Source organism: Danio rerio, chromosome 1 (genome assembly GCF_049306965.1).
Source record: "Danio rerio strain Tuebingen ecotype United States chromosome 1, GRCz12tu, whole genome shotgun sequence".
NCBI classification, from domain to species: domain Eukaryota; kingdom Metazoa; phylum Chordata; class Actinopteri; order Cypriniformes; family Danionidae; genus Danio; species Danio rerio.
In genome coordinates this window covers 37,589,173-37,612,543 of record NC_133176.1, presented here as the reverse complement: position 1 = coordinate 37,612,543, position 23,371 = coordinate 37,589,173, and the positions used below count along the sequence as shown (strand labels likewise).

Sequence of the window (23,371 nt, the reverse complement as noted above, 5' to 3'; positions counted from 1 at the left end):
TTTATGCAAACAAATACAAAATAGCTTATTTACTTTTTGTAATAAATTGTACAGAAATTAACATTGAGAGGAGTAGGTTGGGGTCAAGAGCTAGTGAAGTGTTACTGACAGACACTTGTGTACCACCCCACACAATAAAAGCATGTTGATGTAGTACAAAATAAAAATGCAATGCTCCAATTACTAAACTAAACTTAATTTTATAAACTCATTTCAAGAGGAGCATGTACTTATGATTGATCAAAGCTGGTACCACATTAACTAACCCATTATTCACCAATCAGATGATTCCTAACTCACTATAAATAACCAGAGTTTCTTACATTAGTTATTTTTGCCTTGAATAATCCACCTTCCACCCCTACTCCTCCACCTTTCCCGTGGAATGGAGGCCCAGTGGATAGAACGACTCTCACACAGCAAGAACATCACTGGTTCAAATACTAAACAGGCCAGTTGTTATGTCTGTGCGGAGTATACATGTTCTCGCCATGCTCATGTGGGTTTCCCCCGGGTTCTCCAGTTCCCTCCACAAGTCCTAAAACACGTGTCATAAGTGAATTGATCAATCTAAATTAGCCCTAAAGTCAAGCTCTTAACCAGTAGTATATCTCTATATAGCAATTTATAATCTGTCATCAGCTCTAAATAAGCGGGGACTTCTCGAGACCTACCTAATCTCAAACTCACCTTTCGCCCCGCAAACGGGAGGAAGCCCCAGGCTCAAGGATCTTATGAGCTCAGGATTCTCTCCCTGGACAGCATGCCAAACTCGGTTTATAATCAATCATCAGCTAAGTGTGAACTCTTGAAACTAAACTAAACTAAACTAAACTAAACTAAACTAAAATTAAATTATATTAACAGTGGCGACGCAGTGGCACAGTAGGTAGTGCTGTCACCTCACAATAAGAAGGTCGCTGGGTTGCTGTGCATTTGCTGTGTAAAAACGTACTGGAGAAGTTGGTGGCTCATTTTTTTGTGGTGACCCCGGATTAATAAAGGGACTAGACCAAAAAGAAAATTAATAAATTGACAGTTTGTTTCCTTGGATGTAATGTTTCGGGTAGTAATTTTTGTTTTGAGTAATCTGAACAGGTTTTACGAAGAAGTCATGTTAAAGTATTCATGTTCATGCTTTGTTGAGTTCTCATATCACTCATATTGTTTTCTGTTCTCTCCAAGCAACTGCAATTTAGTCTTCTACTTCAGCTCACCTCAAGTTCTTCTTATTATTACATTTCATAAATATAATTTCATTGCGAGATTGCATACATTAAACGATGCGAGTTGAACTAACCCTGCCTTGTCATAAATATAAACGTTGCTTTATGTGTTTTTTTCTTCTGCATGACCGTTCCACCTCATGAAATTGACTAGAACTTAATTACTCTATAATATTTTAAAAAAAAATCATCAATTACTTTTTTATTCATTTTTATTTTATTTATGATAAACAAAAATACCAAACATAAATAAACCATCAAGTTCTGACTCTCTGGACAATTCAAAAATCACAGTTTTGATATAAATATATATTTTGTTCTGTCTGTTTATATCTATTGTATCTCCTTCCTGATGCTGTTTGGCACACTGGCTCCATCCCTAAACACCGCTGCTAATATTTACACATCAGATCAGCGTGATGAATGATGCAAGTTTGACGGGGCAATAATGGATGGGCGAGCTATGATGGCCTATGGCCAGCCGTTTATCACTCTGAGGGTTCTGACTGGGTCTTCTGAATAACAACACGAGCAGCTCTGAAAGAGAGCAGAACTGCTTCACATTCTACATCCGAATACCATATGGATTTACAGAGGATTTATGAGAGTGGCTTCAACAGGATTTGGGGAACAATGTATAGAAATCTGAGGGGGGTTGTCTTGACTGTGTGTATATTTATGCGTGTCTGCATCTGTGTATGTCTGGTTTCCCACAGAGGTGTTAGATAGATAAGACGACCAAAAACAAACAAGTTATTTTGTAGCTACAGTGTCTGGTTAAATATGAATACACACACGTATTCAAACAAATGCTTGTGGGTAAACAATGTCTGAATTCAGATTTGACTTCATATGCAACACTACACAGCAAATTCATCAGAGTTAAATTCTCGGTGTTGAAGCATTTGAGAGTAAAGTGTTGACGTTAAAGAGTTAGATTTTGATAAATGAATATAATAAGAGTTAGAATTGATTTTATTCAGTGCGAAATCAAGGAGTTATCTTTTCTACACTTGGTGGTGTTATTTCCAACATCCGGGAATTCATGCAGCCCCAGTCACTGAAGAATTTTCCAGATGCCATTTTCCATCTGAGGTTTAGAACAGCAACTGGTGAGTCAAACTACCTAAATGTTGGTATTGTACTGACTTTCTTTAAGGAAATACAGTTGTAAACATGTTGTTAAGTTAATAACTTTAGAATGGAGTGACAATTTTAAACTTCTGCGGTTCATTCATGGTCGTTTGTGTATCTAGCTTAACTGCATTACTATTCACTTCTTTTCAAGAATGTTTTATATATCACGCATACATAGTGCATAAAAACATCAAATATACATGTTCAACACATTTCTGTCACGCTTAATGCCATTTTGTGCGTTGTTACCCATCTGTAAAATAAAACGGACACTTCTCCTTTAATTCCAAGCAAACTAGCGAGGGAATCCCCGGAGCCGCCTAACGTTAGCCTACTCTGCCCGGATGCTAACGGCAACACAGGACGGTTTCCATAAGCTCTGGAGAGTTTCTAAAACATATCTGGTGAGTAAATAAACATATGCTTAATTGTAAAAGGCTTCCTGACTGAAACAAATGATTGTTTGTTATTCGTGTACGTTAATTTGGTTATTTTAAACACCGCGGCCCTTTTAAACTGGTTCATTCGTGGCCGTCCATATACCGTTAGTTCATAACTTAGACTCGTGTGATAACGTACGCTTGAATTAAATTAAGTGTTGACAACCATTAAAGTCGGAATGTTAACATTAATGTCTTTAAATGACCGCGTTTGCACTTTATCAGACATTTAACGTTACAGAAGTCTCCCGGAAGTTGCGGGACTAACGTTAACGTTATCCCGCAAATGCACAGAGACTCCCAGATGCCCAAGTAGATGCCCGCAAATGAATGATAATCTCCCGGAAATCGCGCGTCTCCCGCCCGGTCATTAAACACTTTGCACGCCCCTCTCCACCGCATCCCTCCCAGCTCTTCAGGTACGTCGCGCGCAAGTCACCCCCACCGCTCTTCAGGTACGTCGCGCTCAACTCACGGTACTCATCTCTCCCGCTACCTCCCGCAAATCAACTCTGTATCCCCCGAAAATGACTTTTCCCAACTCGGGATGTCTTACGTTAGTAAGTTAGGCTATTTCTGTAGTCAGGAACATCTTATTCAAGCTTTTTCTCCCGTATGATATTGTGCTTAAAACTATAGGCTAAACTTAGCATGTACTGTACACAACATTTCCGTTTTATTAGTGCGTTGTACACAGCCACCTGTCTGTAAAATTAATCAACTGATTCATATTTGAGCAGCCTAATGATGATACAGGTTTGATTTGTAGATTTATTATCAATAATCAACATCTGAATCAAAATATATGTGAAAATGTGTGAGGCATACTTTGTGATGTTCATCTCTCTTTTTTATTTGAAGGTTATGCATATGTGTTAGATACTAATGTGTTGTTGTTTTTTAACAGCCACAGTTCTCTGTACAATAACACAAGACCCTGTGACGGTGGCTGATTAGAGACGGATGGTGTATTTCCAGAGTTGGTGAAATGACCAAGCACACCTTCTTGGTCATATGTGGTGATAATAATGAAGGTATGTTTGATAAAGTTCTGCATTTGTTTCACAATAAGCTGAGAGGGTATTAGAGCATTAGAGAATAACAAATGACATGAAGGTGATAAGTTTTGTATTGTGGGTGAACTGTTACTTAAATAATGTTTTGCTCTTTGCTTTGCACTTTTCCTCTTCTGCTTATCCTAATATTTTAGGTTATATTTGGACCTGAAACATCTGCTAGACTCCAGGAAAGGTGGCGTCAATACTGGACCTGAAAGGGCCTAACAAGTTAAATCTGGTAAAGAAACACGCACACACACACACACACACACATGCACGCACACGCTTACAGAAAACTGTAAGTTTATGAATATTTTTTACACTGTGGCCAATATTTTGGGGAAATCAGCATCACTAAATGATATAAAAGATTTTAAGCTCCTCTAAATTTTGCTCCAAGTGTTGTGTTAAATTCAGGATTCTGGACAGACAGCTGCCTGTTTTTCCAGTTCTAGTCATAGTGGTTAACCTAATTGTTTTTGGAGATCCAACAGTGATGTGTGTGTTTTTTCTACTTTTCCACATCCTGTCACCTCAACCAGCTGGGAGAGTCAAGTTGTGGATCATCATGAAGATTTTCAAAAGGTGAGTTTAGATTTCTTGAATGTTTTATTTACTTTAAATGTTCTTTTAAATATATCATAGAATTTGATTGCAATTTGTTTTCAAACATTTTTCTTAGTCATGCTGGAGTCTTGAAGAGTTCTTAGATGAGCATCACCCTACAGTATATCCGTGCATCAGGAACCACCAGACGAGCGATCAGCAGCTACTACTGTACATCGTCATGGATAAAAAGGTCATCCTGTGGCTGGGAAGCACTTCATTCACAGGACATGCTTGATGAGATTTCCTAGCTCCAGTTTGTTTTCACACAAGTTTACAGCATTTATAGCTTCATTTAAACTGCTGTGTTTGATATGGAGGACCAAGGAAACACCAGAAGTGAAAGATTTGCACGCCAAGTTGTTTAAAATGTAATTTCAGAAGAAAACTATGCGTTCAGAAGAAAACTATGAGTGACGATATATTGAACTTTCAAATTGCTCTGATGAAACATCAAGTTTGGACATCATATTTTGTTGATACTGTCTGTACTAATAAAACATTTAAAGCATATTTGACATTGTTGCATTTTAAAAATTGAATGAATTGTTGAAGTTGTGAATGTTTTCAAATAAAATGTTTTTTATTTTGTAATTTACAGTCTATTTGACCTTTTTACCATATTTACACTCAAGAGAGTTGAATAAAATAACAATATATGACACCAGGTGGTGTTAAATATAGTTACATTTTTTAACTCTGCCCTGAGTTAAAATTAACCCTTACTTTGGTGTCAATGTGCCAACCCTTTTGAAAGTGTTGATTTAAGTCTGTTTTGAGTGGACCCCATGAGACACTTTCAAAGTGTTGAAATTAACACCCATAGAGTTGTTTTGGGTCCCCATATTTTGCTGTGTACTCTTGCTGAGAATTAAACAGTCTGAGTATGCAACAGACAGTCTACCTACGGCAATGACTCTCCATTAAAAGTAATCAGCTTGTATTATTATTTTTTTAAACAGTAAGCCAGAGGGAGCATTTACTATCACCTATCAAACTTGCCAAGATATTCTCTCCTCCCCACAAGGAAGTACACTGCCAGCTGAAGATTGTTGACAACCTTTTAAAAAATAAATGATTGTTTATGTAAATTTGATGTACATACAGTATCCGATGGCTCTGCTATTGCACTAACCGTAGGATTGAATGGATAGTTCAAGCAAAACTGAAAATGTTATCATTATTTCCTCACCCTTCACTAGTTCCAAACTTGTTTGACTTTATTTCTTCAGTTGAACACAAAAGAAGATGTTTTGAAGAAAGCTGGAAATATTTGATTTACTTTTGTTTTATGGAAGTCAATGTTTACAGGTTTTAACACACACACACACACACACACACACACACACACACTCATACACTTCGGACAATTTAGCCTACCCAATTCACCTGTACCACATTTCTTTGGACTGTGGGGGAAACCGGAGCATCCGGAGGAAACCCACGCGAACGCAGGGAGAACTTGCAAACTCCACACAGAAACGCCAACTGAGCCGAGGCTCGAACCAGTGACCTTGCTGTGAGGCGACAGCACTATCTACTGCGCCACTGTATCGCCATCCATTGATCCATGGATGCATTTTTTAAACACTGGAATAGTAATCCATAAGCTATCTTATAAATAGACACAGTTGACATAAAACACACACACACTAGAATATCAAAAATGGTCAAAGGTATTTCAGGCAATTATTTTACCATTATTTTATCCACTGTTAAAATGGCTGTATCCATAGAGGCTGTGTCGTTGTGCAGGTTGGCACATCCAGTCTGTGACCTCCTTAAGGCAGTAAATGCATTGTATTATTTTCCATCAATATAAAGGTTATATTATTTAATGCAGCTTTCTGTAGTCTCTTGGAAAAATCTCATGTTATATAATATGAAATTCTATAGTGAGGGTCTTCAACACAGTAAAAACAATGTAAACTATGACTAAACAAATGCAAGACCAAGACATATTTGCTCGAGTACAAAAAATACAGATTTATTGCTATACAAACTAATGAAGTCTGAGGTTTAGTTTCAGTCTTTTTAATACTTTTTATTTTGCAAAACCCAGAGTCAAGATGTGAATGGTCATCAAAAACAGTACGCAATGAATAGATTTGACTTTTTGTGCTTAGCATATTTGAGTACAACCATCCATATACATTACATTAGTCAGTACTGAAGACAAATCTGGAGCTAATCTAACTAAATAACTGTAGTCAAAATGTATAAATGTATATTTTAGGCAAAAAAATTAAATAAAAAAATTTGAAAGAGCAAAAATTATAAAAAACAAAACAAATCTAAAACTCTGCAGGAAAAAAAGTAAAAAAGTAAAAAATGTAATAAATAAATATATATATATATATATATATATATATATATATATATATATATATATATATATATATATATATATATATATATATATTATTTCTTTTGTAATTTGTTATTGCAAAATTTTACATTAATTTAAGTGTATTATCTTTATATTTCTAAAGATGTTTAGTGACTAAAATATAATATTAATAAATCTGTTTTGTTCAAAATCACTAAAATATATGACCTATATTCACTGAGAAATTGATAACAATATTATTAATATATATATTTTTTTTTACTAAGGTGTACTTCTTCATGCTGAGCACTGTAAATAGTTGCTTTACAGATGTTTGAGAGTGCACGATAAATGAAGTGTCACTCAAGGTGAATTGCAACGGGCAGCATTGGAAGCTGTATTTATTATTTCCAAAGTTTTTACATCCAGAAAGGACAAGGCTTTTTCAGCCTGAATGTACAGTACGGAAAGCTTAACTACTGTAAATTATGAGCACCTTGTAACTTGAAAAACTGTACAAGCCTCTCTAGAACTGACAGACACCCAGGTAATAACTGTCGCCGTGGTTAGTGGAGTTATATCTCTTGCAGTATATATAGTTTTATATTTGTGGGTGACAGTTTTAATAAAGAGCACTTCATCCTGCTAAAGACAAGATAGTAAAACGTCCTCATTGCATTTGGCACAAAGTACAATATGTGGTTAGTTTGCTCACTGTACTCTGGCACAACGTAGAAGCAATATTCATTCATTCATTCATTTATGAACCATCAACTTATCCAGCATGTGTTTTATGCAATGAATGCCCTTCCAGCTGCAACCCAACACTGGGAAAGACCCATGCACACTCTTTTAGACTACGGTCAGTTTAGCTTATTTAATTCACCTATAGCACATGTCGTTGGACTGTGGGAGAAACCCACGCAAACACAGAAATGCCAACTGACTCAGCCGGGGTTCAAACCTGCAACCTTCTTGCTGTCAGGCGATCGTGCCACTGCGCCACCATGATGCCCGTAGAAGCAATATTCTCAGAATATTAAGATGTTTTTTTCTTCTTCTTTTTCTCTAACCTAAAATACTGCAGATCTCTAGAGTGATGGCACTTACTAAAACGGTAAGCTTTCCCTCATTCCCCTTCACCTTGGCTGGGCTGCTAAAACAAAGAAAAAAGTTTAGAAGAAGAGTTGAGAAGAAAACGTCCCTACCTTCAGATTCAGAGCTTTTGAAGCTTCATGTGCCTGATATGACTAAGCAAAAAGAAAAGAGGTGGAAGGAAAGGAGCGAAACACTCTCATGGCATCTCCCGCTGTGCGAGTGTCCACTCATCTGCTGTTTCAGTAATGGAGAAGTAAGAGAAAAACAGAAAAAAAAAAACAGCAGAAGGGGAAAAAAATAAGAAATAAAACCAGTCTGTTACTGTTAAGCTTCTCTCTGGGTGACAAGAGTTGGAAAGATTTGCAATTAGGCAAAACTCTTAACAAATATAACTTTTCTGCTTTGCTTCTGTTCTACTGCATAATGTGGAGTAGTATCCATAATTCAGAAAGTGATCTAAAAAAAGAGAGGGAAAGAAAAAGAAGAGTGATGAAGGGAAAAGAAAACAAAAACATGATTACAAAAAAAAATATATATATAGTAGCCTCGGATGGCTGTGGCAAACTTAATTAAGCACATTTTGCACAATTCATCATTGTGTCTTTAGCCTCAGCGACCTCACATGGAGAGAAGGGACAGGACATTTGATGCTGTGAAAACTACTCTAGAACAAAAACCCAAAAAGTGTCAGTAATAGCTCCCTTCTGCGGAAAGGATTCAGAGGGTCAAGCTTGTGTGCTTGAATGCCAGGAATGGCTTTATTTAGCAGATGGTTTAATTAAAATGCACAATGAGGGGAAGAGAGGGAAAGAGAGACAGAGACAGACTGGCAGAGGAACAAAGTTAGAGAGAGAGAAAGAAAGAAAAAAAGTAAATTAGCTGTGAATCTAACAAATGACTGTAATTAGCCGGTAGCTGCACGCCGAGATGCAGAAATGGGGCCAGTTATAACTGCAACTTAACTGGAACACAACAATTCCTAAGTCCATATTGAAAACAAATGAGAGGAAATTATTCCACACGTTCCGTTGTATCTGTTGTTTGGTTCAATGACACTTTCAAGGAATCTGCTACGGAATTGGGCCTTAACTATGATACAGTAACGGGTATAGTTTGAATCCATTTTCTGTGTGTTTTATCTTACTATTATGTTCTTTATAGGCAAGGCGAGTTTCTTTATATAGCACATTTCATAAATGATGGTAATTCAAAGTGCTTCAAATAAACAACAGTAAAAGAAACAAGAAAATAAGAACAACAAAGAATAAAAATGATTAAAACAGATTAAATACTAAAAATGATTACCACTGTAACAGCTCTGAGCGAGATGTAGCACTGTGCTGGCTAGTTTGGGATTTGGTTGTAATCTTTAATGGAGAAATAAACAGCAACAACAACAACAACAAAAGTCTGTCTTTGTGTTTTTCACTCAAACATGGTCAGTTATATCTTAAATGAGCGTTAACAGGAAAGTAATTGAATGGCCTATATGCACAGTGTTTTTCAGCCAATGGTAAACTTCCGATGAGAGCTTTTTGTGATTATTTTCACTTTCATAAGGTTTCTTTTACAACATCGATGTTGTAATGTAGTTACAATACATTTAGTAAAATAGACGTAAGCATCCATTTGGTTGTAAAAGTGTAAAAAGAGACGGCAGATAGCGCAGATAGCCAGCAGCTAGTGCGGAAACTCCATTGAGAATAATGGGAAATTAAAATTAATTTCCATATTTTAAAGACATGGCACAGAAAGCTTTCATTTAATGCAGTGCTTCTTGGTCTGGTACCCACTATATTTCATATCTCAGCCAGGCAGTGAAGATTGCTGTTTTTTTTTAAAGAAATCAGATCTTAAATGCGGCGATTTTGTATGGGATGACAGTTAACCGGAATCCCTGGGTTTGTGAGCATATACCCCATTGAATGTCAGTATAGGTAGACTATTTATAGAAAGACTATTAAGCTGTCTTCTAATCCACCATGCCCTGTACATAAACTGAAAAACAAACTAACATGTTCAATTGGAATATCTGCAACATTTACCTTAATACAAAAATGCTGCTCCAGCAGTAAAATCCTGAAGAAATTCCAACACTGGACCTACCAGGCAGCAAAATTAATCGTCTTTATTCTCTCTGCACTTCAAAACAGTAGAAGATGGGACTGCCTTGTAGATGGAACCTACTTCAAAACAGTAGAAGATGGGACCTAGCATTTAGAATGGTCTGGGCAATTTCAGACAAGGAATCAAAATATCTCATTCAGAGGGCAAACCAAAGCCTCCAAATTCATTGGGGGGCAAGAATCAGAGAAAATCTGGGAGAAAGGTTCTGCTGTGACCAGGATTCTCCAATAATTAGAGAGACTAGATCTGTGGAGTTGTGTGGTATATCACTTAAAATCAAACACTCTAAGAATGACTACGTTTACATGGACATCATTAAGCAAATTATTTGTCTTAATCTGAATCAGACAACACTATGATTAAGATGTTTACATGGGTTGCTTTTTGAATGTTCCTTTCATGATCCTATTTGACATGTTATAGCACATAAATTTGATTAACATCATTGCGTCATCACGCTATCCATATTTCCTCCCGGGAGTTTCATATAATTTTGGTGATTCATTTTTAATTTGCTGAGTTTTAACTGTATTTTGGCAGTTTTACTTTCATTCAGGGACATTCCATGCATGCCCCCCAAGGCAAACGAGATATTTGATGCGAGTTTGAACGTTGGAAGAGTGTAGCTTTAATTGAATTCGATACCGCATGCTGTGTGGGAGAAAAAAACTCTCTGCATTTGTAATGCAGGTGTCTGTGGTTCTTTACTGACTCGGTAGGTACAGAGAATAGTGTCAAACAGCCGTGTTTGTATGGAATACAAATCTATTTGATTGTGGCGTTTACATGTCTATATTGCACTTTAATAATGTGACTAAAATTGGCATATTCCACATGTCTTAATTCGATTTCTGTTTAGTTTATTTAAGTTCGACTTCAGTCGGAGTAAGGTAATCAAAATATAGCTATTTTCATGGTAGACTCTTAATCAGAGTATTGTCTTCTACTAATCGTACTGAAATTGGATTATCTTTGTCCATGTAAACAAATTCTAACAGGTGATTGAATATGTACTTAATCTTTGGTTTTCTACAACATCGAGGAATCACATGCGAGATCAGTAAAGCAGGCCACCAAGATAACAGTCTTGTTCATTCCAAACTCTGATGATAACAGCCAAAAGCAAGCATACTGGTGGAAAAGCATATAGATTGCCCTTAGGCCACACCTGCTCCAAAACATCTATTCCCAGAGGTGCTGGAGGAAACAGAGTGAACCAGAGGGTACACTCTTTGGGCAAAAAAAACAAAAAAAAAACAAGTCCACCTCCACACTGCTGAGCATCTGGCAAATTAGGTCGACCACCCAAGGGTGCAACCTCCATTTTCCAGACTTTAGTCTGTGCCTTACACAATGGTCCACTTAATGAACTCCCTGGGTGACAGAGATTTTGTTTTTGACCAACAGGGAAGATACTGGGAAAGAGGTTCATCCTTACAGCAGCCCCGCAGAGCTAAGAGTAAGTAATTTAAGGTTAAAGTAAAAAGTGCACCCCAGCCTACCAGAGATGCAGAGGTTGAAAATCATTGTGAAACTAACGACAACACAAGGGAATTAACTGTGCTAAAAACCAAGCATGTTTCCAAACAAGCATGATCAGGACAATGGGAATAGCATTGTTGGATCTGAACCAATGCATTCAATGGCCTCATATTGAGTGGAGCCAGTGGTCATTTCAGAGACACCAGGATATTTAGTAAACTACAACAAACCTTGTTCAGTGATGATTCAAACACAGATAAAAAGTCTGAACATAAGCAGAAGAAAGCATGCTTGTATTACAATAAAGCCCAAAATCAATCCCAGATGTTTTTGCTTTTGTGATAACTCAGTATATTCACATACATTAGAGCTTTAATTAAGCATCCATACACTTTGAATCATGAGTTTGAGGCTAGATGTAAAAAGTTAAAATGTGAACTTGAGAAATAATTATGCTTGTTTTGATCCACATGTAAATATAATCATATGTCAGATTGATTACGCTGAGCAAGATGCTTGCATATCTGAATATTTTTCACCATCAACAGCCTGAAACAAAATCTTCACAAAATACTGTCTTTAAAAGCTGGATTGATGACTTTTCTTCTGTAATGTAATTGTATTTATAGCACATTTACACATTTAGAGCCATACACCCAACGCACTTCACATTTATGACAGGGGGACTCTCCACTACACCACCAGTGTGCAGCACTTGGATTATGCGACGGCAGCCACAGGACAACATCTCCAATGCGCACACCACAGACCAGCTATGCTAATTCGGGGGATGGGGATGATTGGGAAACCATGATGAGTAAAGACCATTAGAGGGAATTTGGCCAGGAAACCAGGGTTACACCCTTACTCTTTACATGAGATTTTTAATGAGTCAGGACATCGGTTTAACGTCTCATCTGAAAGACGGCACTCACTGACAGTATAGTGTCCCCTTTTCTTTACTGGGGCATTAGGACCCACACAGACTAACACCACTTCCAACAGCAAGCTAGTTTTCCAATGTGGTCTCCCATCCAGGTACTGACCAGACTCAACCCTGCTTAGCTTCAGTAAGTAACCGCTCTTGGGCTGCAGGGTGATATGGCTGTGGCTCACTAAACACAAAACAATGTCTGAAATGTCAGTAGTAAATATGTTATGAAAAGTTAAATTTATTATATTTCTACCAAGTACTATATTGATAGTGTTTCCAATAAGGGAACATTTTCTGCCTCAAAATCAGAATCTAAATCTTCAAACAGTGTGGAGACTAGTTTACTGAAAAGAAACAGACAATGTTAAACTAGTTAGTGTTCCCCCTATTGCATATTTCATTATACAGTATATTCAGCATCCAGCTTGATGTATTTAACTGAAGAAAATAATTTAAAAGAGGCATCAAACATGGCACAGACATGCTTTGATTGAACTGAGTCAGTTGACCATCTAGATCTGTGGCATGACAGCCCCAAGACGGAACTCTTCTCCAAAAGTGCATGAGATATAAGCTGTATTGAATTATTTTGTGGCAGACCTTCTGATACTAAGCAATGAAACAAATGACAGGGAGCATTCAGTCTGGAAATATAGTATGAGCAGATGTAAAGGACTTTACATAATACATGTGCGTTTCCTTTGAACAATGTTTGGAGGTCAGTGAGGAGACAGGCAAATCCGCTTTACAAAACTTCTCCAATGGGGGTGTGTTTTTGAACTAACACATCAGAAACGGCCCTCAGCAGGAGAAATACTGCTGATTGATGCCTCACTGTCTGGAACTTGTCAACTGCAGAAGGTACTGCATCACTAAACAACCCAGACTGTGAAATCAGAGCATCTAGCTGGAAGGTTTTATCCTGCTCATGGATATCCATTATATTCAGCCAGAAATGGTGCATGGTTGCAAACAATCATTAATAGCATAAAGAGATAAATCAGAAGTCCTTCTAAGCTCTTGACTGCAACCACAGCCAGACATGTCTATAGATTGTTCTTTATTGATTTCTCTTCAGCTTATAATACTATAAAGCCACACTTGTTGGTTCTCTTTTTAAGTTGGATTTTAATGTTTGTGGATGGATTGTGGATGTTTTAGTAGGACGTCAGCAATGTGTCGGAGTCAATGGTGCTCTTTCCGACTTTCAGTATTGTTCCACTGGGTCTCCATAAGGTCATTGCTTTTCACCCCTTCTGTTCATCATGTATACTAATGGTTTTTGGAGTATGTACGGGAACTGTCATATGTTAAAATATGCTGATGATTCTGTGATTGTGAGTCTCCTCCACTATCAGGATTTAGGGCCTGTTGTGGAAGAATTTACTTCCTGGTGTGATTTTCTTTTCAGTTGAATGTAAAAAAAAAATGGTGATAGATTACAGGAAGGCTTCTTCTACCCCCAGCAAAACAAATATTAAAGGTTTGGACCTAAAAATTATTGACGATATGTTGACTTTTTAACCTTTCACCCAAGCTGTCAATAAAAAAGTCCAACAAAGTTTTTCTAAGGAATCTTAGGCCCTGTTTACACTAATACGTTTTAGTTTTAAAACAGCGTTTTAAAATGAAAACGATCCGCATCCACACTAGCGTTTCACCCAGCGTTTCTGAACAACTCTCCGTCCACACTACCCAGCTGAAAACACACATCACGTGACCACACACACACACTCTGGCATGCACTGCAGCAGTGAGAGGTGTGCCCATCGGATAGTTCATCAAGGATCTACTGCTAAATCTAATCTCACTATATTTGTTAAACCTGATATTTGATTATTCTTGTTGTTTATATCTAATGACATATTCCCTGACTTTGGTCTTTTGAATCTACTACTTGTTCTCAGGTAACATGTTTTGTCTGAGCGCAAAGATAAGTTAATAATTAATGTAACCACGTACACTGATTCTGCACATTTGACTGATTGCTTGCTATTATTTTTCTATAATGTATAAACTTATTGTATGTTATACTTTTATAATGGTCATTATTAATTATTAAAACTAATATTCAGCAAAAGAGAGGGTATTTTTCTATTTTTAATGAACATGAAAGGAGGCAGTGTGTTATAGGCTCCATTTTGATATAAATATGTACACAGTCAAGATGACGGTCATATAAATATGTAGCGACACAATGCCTCAACATTTCTGGCCTCTGTTAAGTTGCTAATATCAAAATAAAATTAGCAGTTCCTTATGTCATGTTTTCATTTTATTGTAAAAAAAAATAAAAATAATAATAATATTTTATTGTAAAAAAGTGAAACAATGTAGCCAGGGTGATGTGAATAAGGTTATAAAGTACACTGTTCCCTTTGAAGATTTACCCGACATGTCCTCGTGAGTTTCTTTTCCATATCATTCTTGTGAAATCTGAACTTAAAAAAGGAAAGGATGCAAGGCTGAACTGTGTGTAGGCTACTTAATATTGAGAAAAAAAAAGCCCCAATTAGATAGGCGAATGTCTGCAGCCATGCCTCCGTTTTCACCGATCCACACTGACACAGAGCAGCAGCATTTTATAATGAAAATGGCCTCTTCAGCATTTTCAAACAGCTCTGTTTTCGGCACTTAAAAACTCTGGGGTAGTGTGGACGGATGGCGTAACCGTAGCAAACTTAAGGGTTTTAAAACAAAACATATTAGTGTAAATGGGGCAAAAGATCATTTCGGGTTTGTACCTCTATAATGTTTTATATATATATAAAAAATATTAAATTTTAGCTTGGTATGGTAATCTGAGTTTGTCAAACAAGAACAGGTTGAGTAGCCTTGTGAAGGTGGCAGGCATGATCATCGGTTTTAACCAAACTGGTCCAATGGTAATTTACCATAATTATGATTTAAAGAGAGCTCAGAGTATCCTATGCACCCTGGATCACCCATTATACTCTGTTTCAGCTGCTGCCTTTAGGGCATTGTTTTAGAGTTCCTATTTGAAGTACAAATAGAATTAGAAATTATTTTTATAATGGTGGCCATTGGGTCATAAAATGAGTCCAGCAAGGAGGAAAATGCACCAAAAAAATTATGTATTGTATGCAGTGGTAATATTTTGTTAATGTTTACATGGAACTTTGTATGTGTTATGGCACCTTGCTGCAATTTTTGTTTCCCTAAATGGGATAATAAACTTGAGTCTAAGTCTATTGGCACTTTTCTGCTGCGTGGTATAACTTGGCTCGGAGAGACTTTTATTCAGTTTGGTGTGGCTCGGCTGATCTTGGATTGCTTCATTTCACTACAGTTTGGTAGCCCTTCATAAAAGGTGGGATTATTGACATACTTTACAGTTACATTGCCTTTTCTGTGATTATATTCTGTATTGCTTTATTTTCCTCATGATTGTCAAAATGAGTTTTAAATTGCATGTCAATATATTGTGAGGTCAAACACAGTTTTGTGTGTGAATGCAGATGCAAGGAGAGCAAGCTCACACATGTCCTGCTTTTCACATGTATGTGTATTTTGGGCTCATGCAAACCAACTATAAAGATGTGTGATGCTACCAGTTAATTGCCTTAATTCTTTTTCCTCTGACTTCTCACATCTCACCTGGGCAGATTATAGAAACTCGTAACAGATGCTTCACAATGAGAGGGACACCTGCACTTTGTCTGCTAACACTATACATTATTGTTAATTTATGTGTAACAGTTCATTAAATAATCCTGCAATGAGTGTTGTTGACTGTTTATTTAAATCTAGCAGGTATGGTGTCTTATTTAGCAAATCGAATGACACAGGCAGTGGCGTTTCTCTTTGGCAAATCAGTATCTGTAGTGTTTACTTGTTTTGGCAGCAGTATGGCTCACTTGAAATCTCAAACTAAGTGGTACTAAAAACTGCACCAGGTACTAGCTAATGTACACAGTGGAAAAAGGCCCAAAAGTGAGTCATATCGAAAAGGACTCCGCATAAGAAAAGTGTCATAAAAAAAAAAAAAAATCTATGCAAAGTACACAAATGCCATGTCCTTATAAGGAATCACTGAAACAATGCCACTGTGGGAGGTGTTAGCACTATCTGGCAGTAAGTGGCCATTATTCTGTACATGCCTGAGACAATCGTCAGACAAGTTAGTGTTCCTATGATGTCTGTGTAAATCTATGAAAAATAATTATATGTTGTGTGCTGCAGTTGTTGTCTACTTGGGGATCAGTGAATGTTAGTCTAAAAAAAGATTTAAAAATGCAGCTTCATGTAAACTTTATGACTTTGTACATTTTAAGCAAACTGCAACTGAACTATATATTTAAATAGAACTATACTGACAATTGATTAGATTGCTTTCCTATTCATGTTCTTTTAATATGACTGATTGATGCATGACTGATTTAATTTAACTGATTGTATTAGAGTGAAAACACACCAAGACACACTTTTTTTGTGTGTATTTGTCTAGCTTATACCCGGCTGCCAGATTAATCAAAAAAAAAAAAAGATCACGATCTCGATTTGACCCTACACATGATTTAAATTCTGCTTTTCTACAATTCAGCCAATTATATTTTCAAGGTCAGGAGAGAAGCATAAAGACAGTCACACACATCTTCATATTGTCTTATAAAGCCTATGTTGCTCAGCAACATGGACCCCCCAAAATATCTAATTTCTGTCTTAATGTAATCATGTATACGTGGCTGCGAGATCACAAGTGAGCTGACACACTGTTTGTTTACTACCGAGAGGATGCGCGCGTGCCCACGACTGATGTCTACTTTAGTGAAAAGAACCTGCATAAGCTGTGAATAACAGGTAATAAAGTTGTAGATAACATTCAGTTTGTTGCACAGAGTGATCGTTTGGGAGCCACACGTGAAGTATGATTTTCAGTTGTGTTTTTTTCATGAAGTGGCGGCAGCCATGGCATGAGCCGCACTCAGCAATGAAAGTGAAACCAGTGCACAAATTATTTAGATGATCATATCACATTTTAGAGTTTTGATTACAGCAAGAATTTGATTCACAAAGTGTTATGCATGAAAATATTTTTTTACAGTGTCTGTATAGCTACTCTTGCCTATGTAATGTTGAATATAATGCAAGATGGAATCTAATTATGACACATGTCTCATTTTACCCTTAAAAAAAGGTCTAAAAACGTTGTCAATGACAAATGACAAGCATATGTGTCGAACATAATAATTTAACTTTATAAATATGAAAAGTTGTATTGTGATGTCATTGTGACTTACACATAGACCTAATGTTATTGTTGTTGTTTTACTATTTTGTAACGTTATAAGAAGCTGACAAAGGAGTGCAAATCCAAATGTAGGTTTAATTTCAAGAATGGTCAGGCAGGCAACAGTCACTACAGGGGCAAACAGGTTTATGCAGATAATCCATAGTCTTAAACAATTAACAGGCAAGTGGTGAGAAGGCTGTAGCAATCAAGGCAACACAAACAAACAAGGCAAGTGTCTAACATGTAGGGGTGTAACGATACACTCAGCTCACGATACGATGTGTATCACGATATAATGTTCACGATTCGATATGTATCACGATATTTGGAATAAAAATTGAAAATTTAACTGAAATGCAAATTTTACCAATTAAACTATTTTTTATGTATTTCTTTTGTTTCAACTTGTTAAACTGAACCTTCTTTTAGAAAATATATTAAACAGGCGTGTCTCTGGAAAATAAAACAATTTAAAAACTTCTTAAAAAATATTATTGAAATGACAGAGACAAAATTAAGGAACAATTTAAGTAAAGGTGCAAAAAAAAAGCTTTCTATTCAATTGAATTTAACAGTAAGAGCTTAAGGCTTTGCTTGGTCAATTGCGTTTTTTGTGTGTGCAAAAAAAATCCACATTTCCAGGTAATCAGCAGTTCTATAAGATAATCCTGAACTCATGTGTATCTGTCTGAGAGGTTTTTATGGATGGCTGTCTTCATGTTGGGCATGATGAGTGACAGGGTGGCCGTCTTTTCATTACACAGGACAGTCGTGACTTTTTTCAGCAGTTTAGGCAGGTTTACTATTTCTTCGGCGTCGCTGATGTCGGCGCTATCAAGTGTATCATGTTGACGTGCATTTTTGTGTGCCTCTGTACTCAAAAGGGTTAATGCTCGTCGTAATCATAACTCTAAAATGCGATATGATTGTTTAAATAATGTGTACGTTTTCGGTTTCATTTCCACTGCTAAGTGCTGTTCATACTTCCCACGCGGCTCCAGAAAGATCACTCTGTTCCACAAACTGAATGTTGTTTACTACTTTATTAGTCACAACCTGCAGGTTCTGTTCACTGAAGCAGACGCGCGCGTATGGCAAGCCGTTTTAGCATTTAAACCTTTGTTCTGACTATCCATAAATATATTTAATTCATATTTAATTAAATTCATTTAGAGATATCTCTAATTATATTTTGACTAGTCGAATTATAATTATGACTATTTAAAATATAATTAGAGATATCTCTAAATATATTTATGGATAGTCAGATCAAAGGTTTAAATGCTAAAACGTCTTGCCATTCGCGCGCGTCTATCATAGTCCGCCCTCTGTAGAAACAGCTCACGTCATGTGTGATTTTGCGGCCGCCAATACATCATTATATGAAGACAGAATGATATTTTAGGGTGAATTGTACCTTATAAATACAGTATGTGACTCTTTCAACACCATTAGGAGGTATCCATGTCGCTGTGCAAAGTATGTAAATCACTGTGAAGACTTTAAAACTTAGGATGTTTGACTCAGTATGCGTGTCAAAAAGCGGACAAGTCTAAAGCAATGACTGTACAACCGAAATGTTGCCAGACGTCTGATTTTGAGAGGATGGGCCATCCTCTATTTCAGCTCCACTCATCTTGGTCTGCTAACATTACTGCTGCTGCAATCTGAACTCACGTGTGACAGCGGGTGGAATGTAGCTCACGTGCAAACGGCTCAACTAATAAGAGAAAACAGACGTCATATCGTAATCAAATCGTCATAACGCCACGATGCATATCGAGACATTTTTGCATCGCAATAAATCGTACAACGATAGATCGTTACACCCCAACTAACATGGCAAGGAAAACACGTTGTAATGTTCACAATACTGTTCACAGGACTCAGCAAAGAAGTGTGCATGTGTGCTGTGTTTATAGTCCCTGTAATCAGTCCATAATGATTCTCCGTCTGTGAGTGTGTGCAATAGTGGAATTTGGAACAGGTGTGTGTGAGCGGTGCATGACTGGAACTTGTAGTCCATTAACAATCTGCGTGTTTACCAGCGATCTGCCAGAATTAGATCGCTGGGGATTGTGAGAAATAATAATAGTAATAATAGCCTTCTCATATCAACCTTTTTTTCACATCTACAGAATCGTGAGAAAATGGTGATCTTTATTTTAAGCAAAAAAAAATAATAATAATAAGTTGTGATTCTCATTTTACCTAGAATCGTGCAGCCCTATTACACCCAATTACTAAATCTTTCTCAGATCACCTACAGAAGCCAGCTGATCCTTATAATGATTTGCTTTACATAAACCAAGACAGAGTGCAACTGTATCCTGATAAATAGACAATGGTAGATCAAATCAAGAGATAAATTACATTTTAGACTAGAATAACTTTAAAATTACTTTGCAAAAGCGACTAAATAATCCAACAGATTGCCAATCAATCAATCAATCAATCAATCAATCAATCAATCAATCAATCAATCAAGTAAAGAAAGTATTTTATATTGCCAATGATCTATTTGGAAGTAATCTAGCGTCACTGTGACACACATGGAAATGAGGGAAATGCTCTGATACTTACACTGGGAGAAAGTCCAGCACTCTGCAGCACAATTTGAATAAACTGCTGCATTTACTTGATCGGTTCAATCTCTCCATGTCTCTCTCAGTCCTGGGGCAAAGTAAACTTAAAGTCAGAACACACACATTCAGTATGTACTTTTCCAGCAATCCCTCACAGCTGGCAGAACAGAGCAACACAGCAGAGAATAAAAACACGACAGGGAAAGAGAGCAAACAGAGACAGGTGTTTATATAACAGATAAAAAAAAAGAATAAAAATTTGTGCATATAGGTGAGACTGGTACGTGTAGGTGAGAATTGTCAGAAGAAGAAAAAAACACTAAGAAGCCTTGTGCTTATGGATCAGAGATGTGGATAAGAAAAAGATACAGGACACCGCTGTATAAATGCAATACAGATGAAACAATATTTGCCGTACTTTCCGGTTGCAGTCAGTGTTGATTAGGATCAAGAAAGCTCCTTCCAAGGCCCATGTAAACAACAGGCTTTGGGGAGAAAAAAAATCAGCTCAGCTTGTGTTTTCCATCAAGCATATCAAGATATATACAGTAAATTCAAAAGCTGGTGATTACATTCCCCAGGCATATAAGAGAACATCCCATGTTTTTATGATCAAGGTACAGGTATGTCGTTCATTCAAAGGCAGTGATAAAATGGATGTCAACACTTTAAGAAACGTGTTAACATCTTTACTAATGTGTTAATAAGATGTTCTGCTTGTGTTCTAGAAATGTGCTAAAATTAATTAAGGAATTTATTCGCATTAATATCACTGTGCTGGAAATGTTTGAACTGCATACTTACATTCACTGTAATGTGCAAAATTGCTATCTGTATAAAATACCTGATTAGTAAAAAAAAAAAAAAAAACATTAAGAGTTTATTAGTGAAAATGTCTATCTATCTATTTATCTATCTATCTAGCGGTGTAGATCGCTTAAAACTACAAATCCACCATGACATGGACTACAAGTTGCAGTCATGCATCACACACATTCACATTGATTCCTGATCTAGACTGATTACAACCACAGAGCCAGAGGATTGTCAAAGTCTGATTACTTGGACTTTAAATACAGCACACACACACGTCTGTGCTGAGTCTTATTTTACAGTTTTGACATTACAACATGTTTTCCTTGCCTTGCTTCACCATGTTTTTGATTCTCAATTGATTCTCATTCTAAATCCATACTCCCTTGTCAGCTTCCGCTTCACATTTCAGAAGACTCGGCCAAGTATGGATCCAGCAGGCATTAAGATCATGCGTCTTCGTCAGGGGGTACAGTCTATAGGGGAGTATATGGATGAGCATATTTATCTGGTTTATTTAACATCTTTGGACAATTTATGCATGATGATATTTTGCGGTGGTTTATCTGAGTCCCTTTATTCATGTATGCCATTGCATGAACCCCACTGGACACTAGAGATGTACATAGATCTTGCTGAGCAACTGAGTGGGTCTCCCTTCACCGTAGGTGAGATGGAGGAAACCTCTAAATGTTTTTTTTTTTTTGGGGGGGGCAGGGGTGGTGGGGGTGGGGGGATTTGGGAGACAATAAACAGCAAGACCCGCACGCGACGGGGCTTGCTGCCCAACCCAGTAACACCATTATGCTGGCATCTTCCATACTCCTGTCATCTGTTGACAAGCCTAGACCCCAGACTGTTCACAAGATGGCTGCCTCCAGCCCTCCAGTTTACAATATGGTCACAGCCAGTCGAACGCTGGATCAGAAGGTGGTTTTCCTGTCCTGAGACTTGTCTTGTTAAGTTCCTGCCATGGTCCCCGTCCTGAAAATACCATTACCTGAGTCACAAGAATAGCCATTGCCACCTGAGTTACCAGAGCTGCTGCCACCACCAGAGCTGTTACTGCCAGAGCTGCCACTACCACGCTTCAGGCACACCTCCGCTGCATGGTCCTGGCCCTCCGTCTCTCCCCCTGTTGTGCCTCTGCTCCACCTCCCTACTGGCCAGTATATATCATCTTTTCCCAGACAGCATAAACGTGTATTCAGTAACAATGATGAGACGAGTCTCCAGGAGTTCAGTGTGCGTAAGTGCACGCTTAAAGATGTGTGTGTTAGTGTGTTTTTTTTCAGACCCAGTAAGTGTAGAGAATGGTGTTTCACATTCTTCAGGAAATATCACCTCAACAACTTCCTCAGTGTGTGAAAAAATTTTCTCCCTCCAGCCTCTTTTTAAATTGTCAATCAAATAACTTAATTAAATAAATTATATAAAATAAAAAAACAATCCAATCCAATTATTTATTAAAATCCAATGTCGAATAGCATCATAAGGACAATCTACTGTAACCTATTCTGTAATTGTACCAATCTGCACTTTGTAATTAATTTCTTTACTATGCTAGTATCCCTTTCTAAACATTCAGTAGCTATTTTAGTTTCTAAAATCATTTCTGAAGCACTCCTACTACCCAGTTTACCCTTTATGTCATCTGCCAATCTGACAAATGCCAATAGTTGATTCAAAAGTTGAAGTGTTTTATTGCTAAAACAGACATGACAAGGTGTGAAAGAATAACAAAGGCACAGTGCTCACCCTAAAATGACTTAATTGTAGTTGTCTCTATGAATTATACTGTGATATGATAAAGCATTTTGAAATTAAACACTTCATCTTTAAGAGATTATACAGTAGCACAATTGACTTATTTCTTGTCTTGTAAGTTGAGCAACTTGCTCAGCAAAAAGAGCAAAAAGAGATTGTGACAATCTTTTTTTAAACCCTTAAGGCTACAGTCTCTCCTAGAGCTGTGAAACTGAGGCAATCAGCGGGCAGCAAGATTCTAGAGTGCCACAGCAGTGGGAGGCACCCCAAAGCATTGGCCCAGCAACCATACACACAGTTTCTCCAGGCCAGTGTCAGATGAGTTGAATGGAAAATAATTTGTGAGACATTAAGCAAACAATATACTGGCGACTTACTGCATCTGCTGAGATTCTGAAGTGTGTAAACAATGAATGCTTCTGCTGTCCTGTAATGCTCTAAAGGAGCTGAGGAGAAATCTGACTCAGAAAAAAAAAATTGGCGGATAACTTTAAGTTGGGTAGACTTGTGCATGT

The 23,371-nt window shown here is 37.2% G+C and overlaps 1 protein-coding gene and 1 long non-coding RNA gene across 3 annotated transcripts in view; one reads left to right on the top strand and one right to left on the bottom strand.

Annotated features, from left to right (window-relative positions):
• epha6 (eph receptor A6) overlaps positions 1–23,371 on the bottom strand; it is a 283,437-nt gene that overhangs the window by 172,642 nt on the left and 87,424 nt on the right. The gene's annotated exons all lie outside the window — the stretch shown is intronic.
• On the top strand, positions 2,279–5,061 carry LOC137490022 (uncharacterized). The gene is made up of 6 exons (XR_011009368.2): positions 2,279–2,338; positions 2,655–2,767; positions 3,711–3,837; positions 4,014–4,099; positions 4,404–4,446; positions 4,544–5,061. It is a non-coding gene; the product is annotated as an uncharacterized lncRNA (long non-coding RNA).